The sequence below is a fragment of the Lathyrus oleraceus genome, chromosome 3, assembly GCF_024323335.1.
Source record: "Lathyrus oleraceus cultivar Zhongwan6 chromosome 3, CAAS_Psat_ZW6_1.0, whole genome shotgun sequence".
Lineage (NCBI taxonomy): Eukaryota > Viridiplantae > Streptophyta > Magnoliopsida > Fabales > Fabaceae > Lathyrus > Lathyrus oleraceus.
In genome coordinates, this window is record NC_066581.1 from 120,936,854 (window position 1) to 120,953,107 (window position 16,254).

Genomic DNA, 16,254 nt, shown 5'->3' on the forward strand with positions numbered 1-16,254 from the left:
CTATGGTGGTTTTGTTCCATGATATGATCCATCATGAAATAGAAGTATATGTGGATGACATGATAGCCAGATCTCATACTGAGGAGGAACATCTCGATCATTTATACAAACTGTTCGAGAGGTTGAAGAAATACAAGTTGAGGTTGAACCCGAACAAATGCACCTTTGGGGTAAGGTCCGGCAAACTCCTAGGCTTTATTGTCAGTGGTAAAGGGATTGAGGTTGACCCGGCCAAGGTGAGAGCTATTCAAGAAATGCCAGTTCCCAGTACAGATAAAGAAGTCAGAGGTTTCTTGGGACGCTTGAATTACATTGCCCGATTTATCTCCCATTTGACCGCCACCTGCAAACCCCTCTTCAAGCTACTGAGGAAAAATCAAGAGATGATATGGAATGAGGAATGTCAAGAAGCTTTTGACAAAATCAAGAAGTATCTTCAAGAACCTCCAATTCTGATGCCACCAGTTGAAGGAAGACCTCTAATCATGTATTTAACCGTGTTAGAAAATTCAATGGGGTGCGTGTTGGGACAACATGACGAGTCTGGTCGAAAAGAGCATGCCATATACTACCTTAGCAAAAAGTTTACCGACTGTGAAACAAGATACTCACTGCTCGAGAGAACTTGCTGTGCTTTGGCCTGGGCTGCTCGCCGACTAAGATAATACATGTTGAATCATACCACTTTATTGATTTCTAAGATGGATCCTATCAAATACATATTTGAGAAACCCGCTCTCTCCGGAAGAATAGCAAGATGGCAGATGATTCTAACAGAGTACGACATCCAGTATACTACCCAGAAAGCAATCAAAGGAAGCGTGCTAGCCGATCATTTGGCTCATCAAGCAGTGGATGATTACCAATCTATGAATTTTGAGTTCCCAGATGAGGATGTCATGCTTGTTACTGATTATGAAGAACCTGGACCGGATGAAGGACCCGAACTAGGATCCCGATGGACTATGGTTTTCGATGGGTCTTCTAATGCATTGGGCAATGGTGTTGGTGTGGTAATCATTTCTCCCGAGGGTTACCATACGCCTTTCACTGCTAGACTATGTTTTCATTGTACCAATAATATTGTTGAGTATGAAGCATGTATTTTGGGACTCAAGGCTGCTATATACCGGCGGGTCAAGTTTTTGAGTGTGTACGGAGACTCAGCATTAGTAATCAGTCAGATCAAAGGAGAATGGGACACTAAGCATCCGAATCTCATCCCTTACCGAGAACGGGTGATGACATTAATCCCATACTTTGAAGAGATTACATTCGAACATATCCCACGAGAAGAGAATCAGTTGGCAGACGCATTAGCTACCATGTCATCTATGTTCAGAGTCAGATGGGACAATGAAGCTCCCAGGATCACCATTGAGCGACTAGATGAACCGGCATACTGTTATGAACTTAACACTGAGGGAGTACGGGAAAAACCTTGGTTCCACGAAGTAAAAAGATATTTAGAAACTCAGGAGTACCCTGAGGGGGCATCTATCAATGATAGAAAATTCCTGAGGAAGTTCTCTGCTAAATTCTTTTTGAGTAATGGAGTATTATACAAACGTAATCATGACTCAACTTTGCTTCGCTGTGTGGATAAAAAGGAAGCAGAAGAGATTATGGAAGACATGCACGATGGTATTTTCGGGACTCATTCTAGTGGACATACGATGGCCAAGAAGATTCTGAGATCAGGGTATTATTGGTCTACCATGGAAGCTGATTGCCACCATCACTCCAGAACCTGTCACAAGTGCCAGATATATGCGGATAAAGTACATGCACCTCCTGCTCCATTGAACGTGTTGACCGCGCCTTGGCCCTTTGCAATGTGGGGCATTGATATGATTGGGGAGATTAAACCTACTGCTTCTAACGGGCATCGTTTCATCCTTGTTGCCATTGATTACTTTACAAAGTGGGTAGAGGCCGCCTCATTCACTTCTGTCACCAAGAATGTGGTGGCACGATTCATCAAGAATAATCTCATTTGTCGATATGGCATCCCTGAAAGAATTATTACTGACAATGGTACTAATTTGAACAACAAGATGATTACTGAACTCTGCACGCAGTTCAACGTAAAGCACCATAACTCTTCTCCGTACCGACCAAAGATGAATGGCGCTGTAGAAGCTGCTAATAAGAATATCAAGAAGATCATACAAAAGATGACGGTGACGTACAAAGACTGGCATGAGATGTTACCGTTTGCTCTTCACGGTTATCGCACTTCAGTACGCACTTCGACAGGAGCAACTCCTTTCTCTTTAGTCTACGGAATGGAAGCCGTTTTACCAGTGGAAGTTCAGATTCCCTCTCTACGAATCATGAAAGAGGCGGGCTTAGATGAAGATGAATGGATTCAGACTCGACTCGACCAGATAAACTTGATCGATGAGAAGAGACTTGCGGCTGTGTGTCATGGACAGATATATCAGAAGCGCATGACCCAGGCATTTAACAAAAGAGTCAAGAGACAGGTGTATCAAATTGGCGACTTGGTGGTAAAGCGCATCACTCTACCACAAGGTGATCCCAGAGGCAAATGGATTCCCACGTACGAAGGGCCGTTTGTAGTTAAGAAGGTATTCTCTGGTGGAGCCATGATACTAGCTACAATGGACAGCGAAGACTTCCCGCATCCCGTGAACGCAGACATAGTCAAAAAATACTACGCATAAAAGAGACCTGCTAGGTCGACGTACCTAGGCAAAAGTAAGGGCATCCCGGCGAACCAAAAAGGTTCGGGCAAAAATTAGGGATAAACATAAAAAATGTGCACCCGGCAAGTCGAAAACCTGAAAAGGCGGCTTGGGCAAAAAGGGGTATCCTGGTGGATTGAAAACCTGAAAAGACGGTCCAGGCAAAAATTAGGGATTAAAGCGTATGACTATGTCCAGTTCTCAGACAGCTTCATCCAAGTTCAAAGGACTGAACAAGCTAATCACTTCTATCCGACAGCGGGAGATGAGAGGCTTGAAGACATAATGACAGTAGTGGAATTAGAATCGATAGGACTTTTTCTGCATAGCTTTCTCTTTGTTTGCCTGACAATTTCCTCTTACTAGGATTTTTGTCTCCTTGTACACAAATTGCCTGTTTATAGGCCCTCTTTCGAAATCAATATAATTTTAGTTTCAAAAAAATGCTCTTGTTTTACTTTCTCTGTTTTGTTCGCATAAACGTCCATTGATTTAATTCGAATTAATATATGCATTTGGATATGATCGATGTTTACCAAAAATGCGTGCATAAAATAGAAATAGCGATTACTACTAGGCTTCAGGATCGAGGAGAAGGTCTAATCATGCTTTCCAATGAATCCGTTGCTAATCCTGTTCCCCAGCAAAGCCAGTCATTCCCAGAAGAGAGTGGCATTACTAGACAAATGGGTCATCTCTTCCACCCCCAGCCGGGCTTCTGTTGAACATTTCTACCATCAGACAGAAATCAAGCATCCCCGGCTAAGAAAGGGGCATCGATACCAATATCTCCCAATCAGAAGATTGAGAGTTATTCTCCCCAGTAGAGTCCTCAGGAAGAACTTTTCGGATGCATAATTCATTCATTACATCATTTCACAGCATACGCATGCATACATCGTTCGCAGTTATTCTCGAAAGCATAAAACATCTCATGCATCATGACATGGCATGAAGCTAACTTTATTTTTCAGGTTAATTATTCCTCTTGATACAATCAAAATAAAGGTCCATTCAGACGGACATCTTTATCAATTACATTCAGGATTCAACTACATTTTTCAGATATACTCCATGTCAACATTCATTCTGACATCCTCCTAACGATGGCATCTATAAGCCCATCCCAGACATTTATTGCAAATACAACATATACAAATACTATCAGATATAGCCTAGCGTACGGTTCATTCTGATTCAGCTCAACATATGACTCTTTCAACTCAGATGCGATCTAACGTACGATCCATTCCGACCTTCAACAACTCCAATACGGTCTAGCATACAACCCATTTGGACCTTCAAAGGCCTCAAATGCTACCTAGCGTACGGTACATTCTGAAGTGTAGTCTGGCGTATGACTACCCCCTTCATCATCAGGTACAGCCTAACGGACGGCTCAGTCCACAACTCAGATACGATCTAGCATACGATCCATTCTGATCCTTCACCCCCAGTAACGATACAGCCTAACGGACGGCTCGTTCCGCAACTCAGATACGATCTAGCGTACGATCCATTCTGATCCTTTATCCCCAGCATATTACTCCTCCAACAATACGGTCTAGCGTACGACCCATTCGGATCTTCATTCCTCAGATACTACCTAGCGTACGGTACATCCCGAGGTGTAGTCTAGCGTACGACTACTTTTCGTCAGATACAGCCTAACAGACGGCCCATTCTGCAACTCAGATACGATCTAGCGTATGATCCATTCTGATCTGTTATCCCTAGCGGCGTATGACCCATTCTAACTCCCCAGTGAAGTCGACGGCCTAATGAATGACTCACTATACGGTCTAGCGTATGACCCAGTGACACCCATGACTTCAGATATCTTCTAACGTACGACGTACTCTGAAGCTCTCATCATCAAACTTCCTAGATGGCATCTTTAAGCCCATCTCCATCAAGACTAACTACTTGACAAGTGCAAATTTTTGGGGCATTCTAAGTGTTCAATAATCTTCCACCTCCAGACCACGAATGGCGTACATACCATTCTGACTCTCTCGGTTCAAGAATATCGAACAGGGGCAGCTGTCATACCCCAAAATTTGCCCATTAATATTTTAAGACATTTTTCAGGGCATTCCGACTCATTTTTATGACACTGATCTTAAAGGAACAAAGGCCCAACTCACGAATGGCCCAATCCAGAAAATGGCCCAAACTGGTCTGTTCGCTACACGTTCGCTACACGCTCGCCTAGCGAACGTTCGCTACACGCTCGCCTAGCGAACGTTCGCTACACGTTCGCTACACGCTCGCCTAGCGAAGCTGACAGACAACAGAAAATTTCGGGCTTCATTCTGAGCCCATTAGGTCATCAAAGGAGTATTATAAATACCCCAACTCCAGAACGAAAAGAGGAGAACGAAAACAGAAGAAGACGGACGGAAACCCTAGCATAGAAACCCTGGAGAGTAGCCCAGAGAAGTCGGAGTGAAGAAACCCTGACGGCCGCTCATCCGCACCGAAGTTACCGCCGCCCAACTCAACCCGATACTAAAAGTGACTTGCCAATTCAGCATTACCACTCCATTGCAAACAGGTTTGTGTATCATTATTGTTTTATGCTTCCAATTTGTAAATCTCTAAATACATAATGCATCATGATTGAATTTTTGGATATGTAATTAGACTTTGCATGTGAATTCCAGTACGCCTGGATATCCTGAGTGTTTGACCATATTTTTTCTGTAATTGAATGCAATAAGGCATGCAGCATGCTGAGATCATATTGTTCTGAAATTCAAAACCCGCAGCCGCTCGCTAGCACATCGCTAAGCGAGCATGTAGCGAGCATTCGCTAGGCCCTCGCTAGGCGAGGCAGAGGCGAACGGGACAGCCGCTGATATTTGTTATGTCCTATGCGTAACCTGATCTATTCTATGTTAATTATGCATTGTTTTGCCTGACATTCATGCTGCTGTGTTTTCTTTTGCGGTGTAATCCTCGATTGCACCCTGATTGGTATTCTAACCCGTTTGCTGAATTTTGTAAAGGTTCCCATATCCCAGGAAAAGAGTGCTGTTTAGGCCTTCCACTTTATTTGTGGGATACCCTTATGAAGATCCACCCTAAATTGCTTAATTAATTTTAATGTATTAATTTTAATGTATTGATTTTAATGTGGAGATTCATCCTAATTACCTAATCGATTGTAAAATACGGCCTCTAAATATGTGATCTTGGACCTTTCTTTTGCCTTACGATATTACGGCACCACGGTCATGTCCCGCGAATGTGGGGATACACTTAGCAATGGCCCTTCGATTAAATCATCATAAAATAAATCATAGTCCCTCGGATGTTGTCTTCGAATATATGATTTCGTCCCTCGATGACCCTTCGGTGTAGCCTACGGTTAAATGATGATCGTCCCTTCGAATGCTAAGGTATCCTTACAACTGTTGCCTTCAATGACCTATCGATGACCCTACGATGACCCTTAAACATCCAAAGGGTAAAATTACCTACTTCTCCATAGTAAGGACAGTTTTACCCTCATAAGGATAGGAAACGTTCATAACGACCTTAGGAAGGTATAACTCTCAATTGCTGGATCATAACCTAAAACATTTTCCACCCCTCACACTTTGCAAATCCTAGAAAATCACCACTTGGTATACATTCATACTAGAATCATTACCAAGTTATATTTTTCTAAACTATTTTTCAAAATCAAACGAGATAAATACTTTGTATACATTCATACGAGAATCATTACAAAGTTAAACTCTCTTTTCGAAACATTTTTTAACAATTCACGAACACTTTTCAGACAAAAATATAAGTGATCCAGCAATTAAGAGCCCATGGATAACCATGGATACAAAGGGTGCTAACACCTTCCCTTTGTATAATGTACCTCCCGAACCCAAAATCTATTGAGGTCTTTCCTGTTCTTTTCCACCTTTCCTTATTGGATAAAAGAAAAGTCGGTGGCGACTCTTGCTATCCGCGACATTGCGATAAAAAGCAAAACACCCCAAGTCAGTTCACCGTATGACACTATGTTTCTCTTTGTTTTCAGGTTTTCAGTCTAATCGGAGCCCCGATCGAGAAAAGGAGTGAAAATGAGCTAAAAAGACTAAAATTCAGCATTTTGCACTTGTGGCTCCCACTGTGGCTGACGCCATAGGTCCAGCCATGACGTGTCACAACTCAACTTCCCTCAACTGCCACGTTCCCCACTACCTCCACTTGGGCGCCATGATTTTCTCTTATGGCGGGCGCCATGGACTTGTGGTGGGCGCCACAAGAAGAAAACTTTTCCCTCCCAATTTCAAACTGAAGGGCATCCTTGTTTTTGCCATTATTTTCCTTGCCTATAACTACAGACTCGTTTTCATTTGTTTAATCATCCAAACTTAGAGCAGAGGCAAACTTAGAGCAAACTTAGTTTCACTTAGGCAGATATTCAGTATTTTAAAGTGGTAATCGCTTCGCATTGGGGTGTTACCACAATTGTGTAATCGAGTTTGTGATCGAGTCTGTAATCGAGTTTGGAGCACTTTGGAAGGAAGTTAATCCTGCCGCCATTTTCATTTCCGCTTCGCATTTTATTCAACCCTCCGATTGGAACAGGTTTTTATTGCTTTACCTTTATCTATTTTATTTTCCCGCACTCACTTTACTTTATTTATTTCCCGCACTCGCTTTACTTTATTTATTTCTCGCACTCGCTTTACTTCATTTATTTCCCGCACTCGCTTTACTTTTATTTATTTCTTGCATTGTCTTTACTTTATTTATTTCTCGCACTTGCACTACTTTATTTATTTCTCGCACTCGCACTACTTTTATTTATTTTCCGCACTCGCACTACTTTTATTTACTTTCCGCACTCGCACTACTTTCATTTAAATTAAAATGCACCTTTACTTTACCATGTCTAACTAAATCTATAAAGGTTAGAATGTAAGGATCATAATTGAACCGATAATCCGTACAATTGTTCGTAGAAACACTTAAGGGTTATTTTGACTTTCAACCTAAGTTTTCCCGCAATTAATTTCCGTTGGGTAAGATCGAAAGTCGTCCAACGTCTTTTTAAACTTAGTTGTTTTTAACTATTTCAAAAACAGCGAAAGCGCTTTGTTTAGTTCATTAGGAGTTTTTAACTTAAGAAGAAAAGTGATTTTAAAACTATTTTCGGACGCGTTTATAAGTTTAGAGTCTGGTTCGTGAGAACCTCTTTTGGTTAAGAAACCCAGGTTAAAATACTTTTCAACTTAGTCAAGATACTATATTTCTTAAAAATAGGTTTACTACTCTAACACAATGCGCGCCTTTTTATAAGTGACAATAAGAGGGTTTGATTAGGGAGTACAACTCGGTTTTGAATACGCAAAAGCGACAGTTCCTGTTAAATTGGTTCTTTTCAAAGTAGGAAACACTTCCCATAAGTAGTTCTATTAGCAAGTACTTGGATTATTAATTGATTATATGAATTGTATTCGAACCTGTCTTTATTAATTGAACTTTATTCAACACTTTACTTTTCATTCCACACTTAAAAAAACCCTATTTTGATTACCTTAGATAAACACCATAACAATAGATAACGATAGATTGACACTTGGTCTCTGTGGATTCAACAATCTTTTATATTACTCTGACACGTTCGTATACTTGTGAAAAGCACGCATCATAAATCCATATGTAATTGTCAATGACTTAAAAAATGCCGTGGAAGATATATTCCAATATTTGGAATGGTTTGTCTTTGTGATTTATTTATCGTAATTACAAAAGTTAGTCGCACAGGAAACTGTTTTCTGCTAAGGACAAAGGACAACCCATCACTTGTAGATGTTTTTATTTTAATTATGGGTAAGAAAGTTCGTTTTCCTACGTTGTTTCCTGTCAATATTTTCACATCCAACATATTCATAAATAAACCACGACATAATAACCGTGTCCCATTACACCTCTGAAGGTGATACCGTATATATTCTCTTGATAACTTTCCTTGTTGACCGCCTGTGATGCCATTCCCTGTATGTTTTGTTTCAATAATAATGCTCTAGAATCTCCCTATACAGATAATTTCTTGCTTGTAGATCTTTTAGATTCAACGTAAAAAATTGTGTGAGCATTATTTTGGAGTTACGTTCATTATTTAACACATTTGTAATTCACCGATGATCATAAAAGCGCACTTGACGACGATTCGACAACTGGATCTGCAATCTTTCAACCGAAGGATATAATCAGTAAATATTAAATTGAAATATTTTCCATAATGCTTTGGGAGCACAAATCCATCTTGCATCAACATATTGCTGAACTTCATCCATGCATGATCCTTTATTAACCTCCATAGCCGCATGATCAGGGCCCTGTACACATATTTGTATAAATACTTGATACTTTTAATGCTACTATAAATCTCTACATTGATGTGACAGTCATACTTTAACAGTAACAAATGGTTATAAGGAACCACTCATATATTATCGACAAACCTATCTCTACCTAACGACATAGGTTTATCAAACATCCTCATATACTCAGGATATGAGTCAGTGCCTTGACGTGTTTCATCCAAGAATTGTTTGGGATACTTTTTTTTTTACAATTTCCGTCTTTCATACATAGAGACTTTCAGTTGATTATGCCGCTAGGTCCGTGGATCATATGTTTTTCAACTGCTTCATGCAACTGTGGTTCACATTCTAATTTAGGTATGTCTGCTCTTACCACACTATTATACTCTTCTGGGTCACACAATTTGTCGTTATTTTCTAAGACTAACAACATACGCACATGCGGCAATCCTTGTTTTTGAAATTTAGTGACATACATGTAGCTTTTAACCTTTCCCAAGACTCCTTTTTTAATAACATGATCCTTTAATTTCTCGAATTTCAAACGAAATATTCTTGTTAGCAGATCTGGACGATCTTGTGGTGTTTGAAAAGGAAAAAGTTCTGATTTTATCTCACTCTAAGAAGGATTATATGTCATTGTTAGAAAAATATATGGCTTACCACCATTAAGAACAATAGTCATGCCATCTTCATAACGTTGTGTTGTGTCTCGACACCCGCCAATAAATGATAATGGCAATATTGTTCTTTTTCCAATGTTTTTTATGGTATGATTCATGAAATGCGTTATTTTTAGAATACATGAATGATTATCATTAGAAGTACAACTATTTATTAATCTAAAACTATATATTTATGCTACATTAATTAGTACCTGCATTAGTTTCATTAACATGCAAAGCATCCTATAAACCTTGATGCACTTCAGCACGTATATCACTTTGGTGCTCTTAAATCCACCTTAACCTCCCTGATTAAATTTTGACATAATTGTCTATAACATATTGTTGCAATAGTCGACCCGCATTTAACAACATTGATTGATCATTTGGGGGAATCTACAGTTGATTGAAAAAATGTCGGTGTTAAATGTAAAGTTCTTAAAACAATGCTTAGCTAAGTATGCTATCTACTAAAATTGATCTAAATTTACCTGAAGCATGTAATTGTAATATGCTAGACATGACACTCTTCGTCCATTACAATTTTTTGTCTTGACGTCCCAACCATGTGTCCCAATTAGAAATAATATAGGGTATTACAAGGGATCATAATATCCCTTTGTCTCTTGAACTTTCTTGAGATTTCCATCATGACAAATGACATTAACATCCCTTCCATATTCCATAGAATCTGTATCACATCCAACAATAATTGTCGCAACTTATTTTGTAGTTGGAAGATTATATTGATGGTGATTACTTGGATGTTCCTTAAGTATGAGGCTACATTCAGTGATATTTGGAAGTATTGGCAGTTGCTTGAACTTAATTACAAAATGATTAAATTGATCGAGCATTTTTTTGTAATTTATGAACTACATTTTGGTGGAGTTGTGGATTTACTTGCATTCTATTATGTAGTTGTGTCGTAGTTGTATAGTTGTAAGAAACGCGACCTGGCACCCTCATTTGGATTGAAACCTCTTATGTTATGGTAAAAAGCACCTTTAGCATGAAATGTATATATACCACGACCAGATGCAATAATATTCTCATCAATGTGAACACCAATTGAAGTGAATGAGAGCACATGGTTATAACTTCGAATATGTTGCCTAAAATGTTGTTCTTCTGCTGAACCATCTAAAAAAAATTGTTGCAATTTTATAGGAATATTAACTCATGAAAACGATACCTTTCCACCAGTACAACACGTGTCACGTGATTCATGATGAAACAATCTTGCATTTCATTGTCTACAGGTAATTGGATTAGGCAACTGAGATTTTGCCATCATCGTGTTATTTTTGAAATTTCGAGCAATATTTTGTTTTGCTCGAAAAGCATGTCTTGATTCTACATGTAGGACTATCATATTGATTACCTTTCGTATAACTCAAAAAGCAAAATAGTTCTAAAATACAAATAAAAAATTAACGCAAGATGCCTCAATTAAAAGATTTAATATTGCATAATTTTCAATTTTCTGTCACTTGAGTAAAAACTATATTTATTTAACACAAAATGTTTATGAACATACCTCGAGGACGACATGATGATGCACCACTTTCTCTGCCATCCATGTTAACATATGATATTATTGCATCCTCCAAAGCTTCATCAACATCCATATCATTTGATACAAAAATAATAGTTAACATATATACATGTGTAAAAATTACTGCTCACATACTTAGAACAATATCCCTTATACCTGTATCGGATTGACTCATGTTGATTCATTGATTAGGTGATGTGCAATTACGATCTGCGGGTTTAAATACATAAAATGAGATATGACAAATAAACAAAATTATACAATGTATGATATAATGTCTATATTGATCATCACCAGCCAAGTTCAACATCATTAAGATGTGTAATTCCAATTGGGTCAGCTTCACTGTCATGAGTTCCTTGAAAGTGTGATCTTGGAAAAGTCATATTTGTAAAATTTTGAAATGGAACTCTCGACTGACTATTTATAATGCGAGATGTTTGAGTTTGATTCTCTTGCTCTTTCTGTCGCCTATAATTTTTATGTCGTCTCGACAAATGGTTTTCTCTCTACTCGTTGCTCATATTTTGTCTCCCTTTCCTTTCCCTTTGTTGTTTACTTGATATTTGACGGGTACCATTTTCCATTTTGTTAATGTAACTGCCAAACACATATATAATTTATAAACAACATAATTTCATTAATTATGTCGAAAAATAATAGTAAATATAATCTTTTGAAATTTGTATTTTGTTTCAATTTAATTAAGAAGTGAGAGGATACTATAATAGGAAGATAATTAAAATAATATGTAATTCTAGTTTTAATAGTATTTGTTGCAAAAGTAACAATCATATTTTCATAATTCCCAATGTGTTTGTTTATAATTGGAGAAGTAAATGGTTTTCTCTCTCTAATTTAATTTTCCACTATATTTTCTATGTGCAAGTCTCTTGTTTTTCATTACTTTCTTGTGTGCTAAATATGAATAGTAAAGAAACCACGTTAAAGAGAGAAAGATTCTAACAATATCATCATTATTAAATAGTATATTAGCATCTAATGAAAGGATTAGGAGTTTAATTAACCTCTAATGGCATTAGTTAGTAAATTTGACTAAGTATTAGATTTTATATAAAAAAACGAGAAATCGTTATTTAATTTCTATTGTCTATTATCATTGCTTCATCTCTCTATTCTTTCTAGTCGTATATTTTTATTTCAGTATTTTGATCTTAAAATAATCTTCTTTTATTTCAATTGTTCTCTTTCTTTGTTTTACAGGATCAGTCACTTCAAAAAAATTTACTCTTTTTTCTCTCTCTCTCTCTCCAACACGAACCTCATTCTCATTAGTACATGATAACTAGCAAGTGAGTGGAATTTTATGGTTTAATTTGCTTTAACAAATTAAATTAAATTAAATTAAATTTGTTTGAAAGAAAAAAGTAATAATAATACAAATATACTCTTTACTTCAATCAAGAAAATAGTTCTTCCGTAAAAACTACATCTCCAGTCATACAAATAACTTATTATTAAAATCGGAAGAAAATTTACATGTAAAAAATAATGCTAAATACATTTAAACAATCGGCAGAATCAAAATATTATACCACCCAATATATATATATATATATATATATATATATATATATATATATATATATATATATATATATATATATATATATATATATATATATATATATATATATATATATATATATATATATATATATTCTCCTCAATACTTATATGATCCATTAATAATTTAAAATTTAAACGATCCTTTAACTTAACACAATATAATTATTTTTATTGCTTATTTTCTTTAAAATTATATAAAAATAAAAAATATATATGTCGATACTTTTTTCAACCATGGGAAGAATCCATTTGAGATAGAAAAAGTATTTATTAAAAGAAGTTGTAGAATGAATTTGATATAAAAAGAATAAAATAAAATACAAATACAAAAGAACCAAAAATACATTAGTACATAGATAGAAGAAATAAGAGTTATAGAAATGAAATAATAATATAATAAAGGATTCTAAATTGAAATACGGCTTCGTCTTTTTTAAAACACATGAAAAAACAAAAATATTGTAATTAAATAAATTAAAATTACTTTCATTAATTTGAGGAAAACAAATCTTCTTTTATTGTGCCTGTATTTTTTGGTGTTCCTGCCAATTAAGTTTTCCTTTCTGTTAAAAATTGTTATGGAGAATCAAACTCACTTTAAACATCTAACAAAAAAAGATAAAATAATAATATTTGAATGAGAATTTGATTACCAAAACCAAGAAGATATCTTCATGTTTAAAGCCTTCTAATAAAAAAACTACCACAACGTAAACTATTATTTATATCTTACTTTAATTTATTATGTGTAACAATGGAAACTCTTAAACGATGAAAAGTAGAAAATCGTTCCACGATGAAAAGTTGAAAATCGTTTAATTATGATTATCCATTTTATCTTCTTCTTTTTTTATTGTGTAAAAAGATTTACTTCTTAATAAATATAAAAGTAGTTTTAGAAGAATTACCTTAAAGATGGAAGATTTGAAGTAGCAATATGAAATACGATCTTCAAAAAACACAATAGAAAAAAGTATTAAGCATAACAATAAACTAAACTATTTATTTAAAAATCAATATATGAAAAGAGGATTTAATATTTTCTTTTGTGCCGAGAATTTAAAAAGCATATAAAATAGTAACAGTAGAAAAGAAAAAGGGCCACGTTGGTGGAAGTTACACGGTTAGTGGAATATGACTATTATTTAGTAAGTGATTTTTTTAAAATATTTGATAGAAATTATAACAATTAAAAAAGGATAAAAAAAATAGATTAGTCCATTTTGATGTATCCCCTTTATAGATAGGTATAGATTACAAAAGTTAGTCACACTGCTATCTACAAATGACAAAAGGCAACTCATCACTTAGAGATGTTTTTATTTTAATTATGGACAAGAAAACTTGTTTTTCTACGTTATTTCCAATCAAGATTTCCACATCTAACATATTCAGAAATAAACTAAGACATAATAACCGCGTCCCATTACACAATCCATATCTATGATCTAGATTTCAGAATAACATCAATGGTGCACCCTTTTTTATCTTTAGAATATGTGATGACAAACAACCTTGTGCAATTGAATTTAAGAATTCTTGTTGGTATAAATTATGATTATCCTCTTCAATCTCGTCAAACAACAACAAATTATGTTCTTCTTCTGAAAATTGGTCGATAGTCATATCATTCAATTTTTGGACATCATTTTTGTTAGTGCCAAAATAGCTCTTTGTACCATATATGAGGCATCTCAACCATGAAATTCTAAATCAGGAAAAATATATTGGATAAGTACTTGTATGGAATGTTCACCTTCCCATGGGATTGCAATATGTGAAGGTAACCTTACCATGTCATCTGGTTTGGTAGGTTCAACATCATCACCAATGCATATAAGAAATTCTGCAAACTCTTAATCATGAAATAATCACATATTTTAACGCAAACAATAAATCTTGGTATGAGGCCATAAATGAGACTGAACAATACACGCTAAAATCATTTGTGTCTTAGTACCTTTGTTTACAATAGGAAGAACTTGACAAAAATCTCCCCCAATGACCAGAACTTTTCCACCAAATGGCGCATTGTTGCTACAAATGTCTTGTAATGATCAATCTAAGGCTTCCAAACAATTTTTGTTTGTCATTGGGGCTTCATCCCAAATTATTGCGGCAACAACTCTAATGAGATTTGCAAGATCTTTTTGCTTTTGAATACCACAAATGGAACTCGGTTTTATATCAATAGGTATCTTAAATCGAGAGTGTGTAGTCCTACCACTGGGAAATAATGTTACAGCTATACAAGATGATGCAGTTGCTAAGATAATTTCTCCTTTACTTCTTAAAATTGCCATTAATGTTCAATAAAGGAGTGTTTTACCCGTTCCGCCCGGACCAGCAACAAAAAATATCCCACTGTGTTTTTGACCAATTACCTTCATAATGGTTTTGAACGGAATTACTTCATAATTATTTAACTTAGCAACAAATTCAATATCTTCATTGGGGATATCGACTGCTAACTCCTCTTGTATGATACTTGGAATTGAATCTCTATCTACTGTATAAGGGGGTAAAGATGGGAGATCATAATCTTCAATTTTTTTACCGTGCAGGTTTAAGAGTTCATTCAAGTCCTTCAACAACATATTAGTCAAGTCTGATTCCACAACATTGTTTGTTGTTGGATAATCCTTTGTCGTATGTGTAAAAAACTCATTCCAAAGGGCTCTAACATCAGTAGATTCACAAAATATTAGAAACGTCATGAATAACCTCTATAAAGCATATGGCATTCGGAGACTCGTAGCCTCAACCAAACAATCACAAATACTATGATTAGTCTTTAGAAATCCCTTATCCTTGACTGATTTTTTGAATGTATTGAAAGTAGTGCCCTATTTGTAAGAAGATACTCCCAATTAGTTGGACCTATGACATGAGATAACAATACTCGTAAGTAAAACTTCTTTACCTTCGAAGGTGATACCGTATATATTCTCCCGATAACTTTTCTTGTTAACCACCTGCGATGCCATTTCTTGTCCCTTTTGTTCCAACAATAATGCTCTGGAATCTCCTTATACAAATAATTTCTTGCTTGTGGATTTATTAGATTCAATGCAAAGAATTGTGTGAGCATTATTTTGGAATTACGTTCATTATTTAACACATATGCATTTCACTGATGATCATAAAAGCGCACTTGATGGCGGTTCGACAAGTGGATCTACAATCTTTCAAACGAAGGATATAATCGATAAATATTGAATCAGAATATTTTCCATAATGTCTCGGGAAAACAAATCCATCTTGCATCAACATATTGCTGAACTTCATCCATGCATGATCCTTTGTGAACCTCCATAGTCGCACGATCAGGGGCCTTGTACACATATTTGTATAGATACTTGATACTTTTAATGCTACTGCAAATTTTT